We start from the raw sequence: 3,887 nt of genomic DNA, 5'->3' as shown, positions 1-3,887 counted from the left end.
AAAGTATGTTTTAGGTTAAAGAACATATAAAGGGCACTTTCTTTTTTAACCTATGAATGTATATGAATATATCTGCGTGGAAAATACCAATTTTATATATGTTAAATGTTAAAGACCCTATTTTGTTTCTCTAGAGTTTATAGCTATTAAAATCTTTCTAACATTTAATCTAGAAACAAATGTACTTCTACAGTCCCAGTGAACTCAACATGTAGAGTTTTTGCTAAGTTGTTTATGTTAACAGTAGTCATTCACTTGCTATGTTGAATGGTGTATGTTTTGTGACTTTTTATTCATTGGCTTTTTGACTACATTTTTAAAAAGGAAAGTTTGTCATGTATATGATTAGATTGTAAAAAACAACAACAACAACAACAACAAAAACAAACACCTGTGCTTATGTTCAAGGAAGTTAGTGTTTAAATGTAAGCAAAAGGGCTGGGCATTAATAGCCAGTCTTGGGTTCTCTAACTGTCTTAATGTGTATGTAATGAAACCTGTGGCCTGTGTGTGTTTTATTTTTTTAACAAGGAGAAGACAGTAAACTAGTTTCTTCATCTGAGGAATTACACAGCTCCCGTCAAGATACAGTGGTGGAATTAGGATGACGGTGACTTCTCACTACTTTTACCTCATGTCCATCTTGGCCACGTAGCACCCTGATGATTCCTGAAAAGATCTGGGTCTGTGTTCCTTTGTTTTCCCAGGGAAAGAAAAAGTAAAAGATTAGTTTTGCAGTTCTGAGATTCTCTAAATATTTCTTTTATTGCAAGCCTAAGGGTTGGGAAAAGGGTAAATTGAGTATTGTTTCTCTTTAAATGTCCTGTGCTGTCTGTGTTAGGGACAATCAAGCAATATTAAGACAAATGCATGAAGATGGGGACGTGGCTAATTCCAGCCAGTTACTTCAGAGATTACCCTTAACAGCCACATTGATGGTTTTATGTGCTAAAATATGCTACAAGATTTTGTGGTCTCGGAGTATGTGATTAATTAGTATTCATTCTGTCATCTTATGTTTACTCTTTATGTACCTGTGATATGCAAACATGAAGAGACCCTTAACCTTCAGGAGTTTACATTCTCATGGTGCTGCTGGTGCAAGCAAATTGTTTCTAGTTTATTCAGAACATTGCTTGGCTTTTATACCATTTGGGGAGAATCCCTTGGCCAAAAGTTTTAAAATGCAGAGGCCTGTGCTAAATTTCAGGGCATCACTGCTTGAGTTTACATTGTATTAGCTCTGTTCCTTAACGCCTTTTCCCCCAGACAGCTGTTCATTAATGTGAACCAGAAAAGAGACCATTCTGCCTGAGTGTCTTCACCACACGCCTACACCACCTATGCTCTTAGATGAAACAGCTCTCAACATGTGGCCAAGAACACTCCATAGAGACTCTCATCTCAGTTTTCGTTTTCCCAAGGCTTTTAAATCATTCTTCACCCTAAAGGACTAGGATTTCCAGATAAATTGTTAAAAGCTAACTAAAAAGAGGTCCTAATTTTAGCCATTTTGTGTGTGATTTGTTTCCCTGTTTTGAAGCAGCATTGTAGTAGATATTGAGCGCTCAACTTCATTTCTAAGGAATTTAACTCAATTTTCTGTTGGAAATTTGCATGTATCATTGTTTTTTCCATAATTCTTCTGAATCAAGGGGTTTTCATGTTTATCAAAAGCCAGGCCTGGTTGAAAGTGTAAGCAATAGTGGCAGGCCCATAACAGATTCTAAAGTGCTAATATTCTAATAGTGCATGGTTGAAATTTTCCATTGTCATGTAGTTACTAGTAGTTTTATGTATGAGTTTATCAATAACGAAGCAATAGATACTTCATCCAATAAAAAAAAATGAAGAGTGATAAAGGAAGACATCCGGCATAGACCGCTGGTCTCCATGCAAGTACACACACGTGCAGGCAAAACACTCAAATACATAACATAAAAACAGGCTGGGCGTGGTGGTGCACGCCTTTAATCCCAGCACACGGGAGGACTGAGCGACTATGGATTCTTAGCCTCTCCGGTGTGGTGCAGCCATTGTTGGACTGCTTGGACTCTATCCTGTGAGCTAAGCTGATAGATCTCTATACATATATATTCATTCTGCGGGTTCTGTTTCTTTGGAGAACCCTAATACAGTCTCTGAGCCTTGGAGGGGGTGATAGGTATGGGATGATTTGGGGAAGAAGTATTTAAAATCCCCGGCAATAGAAGCAAAGCTACACATGTGAGATGACAAGTACAGATTATCAATCAGTGTAGTGGCAGACCGCCAGAGAGTGCTGGGTTCTGGCCTCCCTATGGCATAAGAGCTGAGAACAGGAGTGCCTGAGAGTGCCTGGATCCTGCCTCCACATGGTAGTGAGCTTTCCCTAATTGCACCATACCCAACCCGCTAAATGGGATTGCATGAGGCCCTTCCCAAGGCCCCAGAGCAGACTGGCTTTGGTAGGATAAGGCTGAGATCTTAGCAGACAGTCTGAGAGGGTGGGTTCCGATCTCCACCTGTATAGTGGCTGTGATCTCAACAGACCACCAGCAAGTGCCTGTTTCCAGCCTCGCTCTGGCATAGGAGCAGAGAACTCAGCAAACCGACTGAGAGTTCCCAAAATCGCCTCCCCCTTAGGGAACTTACCAAATTTTGCTCTTGAGTTCCCGCTAGTAGGGGTCCAAACCTTACAAGGAAGCCTCACCTGACTGGAGCCTGACCTAGGTTTCTGTGGGTGCTCCAGAGTAGCGGATCTGAAGCCATCAGTTCCCTCCAAAATAAAACTTGAGAGAACCTGAAAGTTGGACCAACCAGCTTTATATAACCAAAAAAAAAAGGACCAAGGCACACCAATAATACAAACAGAAGTTTCAACTTAATTCTCATATCAGAATCACAAACAACAAAAGAGATTCACATGCCCAAATCACAACGAAAGAATAATAAAATGAAAAGCCGAAACACTATGTCCCCACCAAACTCCATGTGCTGCAGCTCCTGCCTCCAGGTTCCTGCCCTGAGTTCCTACCTTGGGCTCCCTGATGAACTGCGACCTGGGAGTTGTAAGACAAATAAACCATTTCCTCCCCAAGTTGGTACTGGTCAGAGTGTTTTGTCACAGCAATGAAGAACAAACTAAGACACTCCACCACACCTGTAGAAGAGTTCTACAAGGAGAACCCCCTAGAGATAACCCAGAACACACAATTTAAAATATCATAAACATGATCAAGGAATTCAACAAATTTGAAGAACACACGAACAAACAAATCAAAGAACTGAAAGAAGATGGGGATAAACTTCTGAGTGAATTCACAAAAGAGACAGAAATACTGAAGAAAACTCAGGTAGTAATGAAAAAGGAAGTGAAAAACTCAATAAATCAGTTTGAAACAACAGGGGAAAGCCTCACCACTACGATGAATGAACAGGAAAACAGAATATCAACACTGGAGGATAAAGTTGAAGAATTGGATCACTCAAGCAAAGATTATGAAAAAATTTTAAAAGAATATGAAAAATATGAAAGAAATGTGGGACACCATGAAAAGATGAAATCTATGGATCATAGGCATAGAGGAAGGAGAATTTCAGGTTAATGGTATTGACCAGATCTTAAACAGGATTGTAGAAGAGAATTTCTCAAAATCAAGGGAAGACATCTCCAAACAAACACAGGAAGCACATAGAACACCAAATAGGCAGGACCAGAAAAGAAACTACCCACGGCACACCACAGCAAAAACACTAAATGTACAGAACAAAGAGAATACTGAAAGCAGCAAAAGAAAAACAAGTCACATACACCCATCAGAGTTACAGCTGACTTATCAATGCAAACTATGAAAGCCAGAAGAGCCTGGACCAAGGTATTTCCAGTTCTACACGACAATAAATGC

General features: G+C 39.9%; 1 protein-coding gene across 6 annotated transcripts in view; it reads right to left on the bottom strand.

The window, feature by feature from the left end:
• The window catches only part of Slc39a11 (solute carrier family 39 member 11), a 605,978-nt gene that overhangs the window by 348,569 nt on the left and 253,522 nt on the right, over positions 1–3,887 (bottom strand). The gene's annotated exons all lie outside the window — the stretch shown is intronic.

Source organism: Nannospalax galili, unplaced genomic scaffold (genome assembly GCF_000622305.1).
Source record: "Nannospalax galili isolate Female #2095 unplaced genomic scaffold, S.galili_v1.0 scaffold634, whole genome shotgun sequence".
Taxonomy (NCBI): domain Eukaryota; kingdom Metazoa; phylum Chordata; class Mammalia; order Rodentia; family Spalacidae; genus Nannospalax; species Nannospalax galili.
Note: the sequence above shows the minus strand (reverse complement) of the source record. Positions and strands in the feature narration are given on the sequence as shown.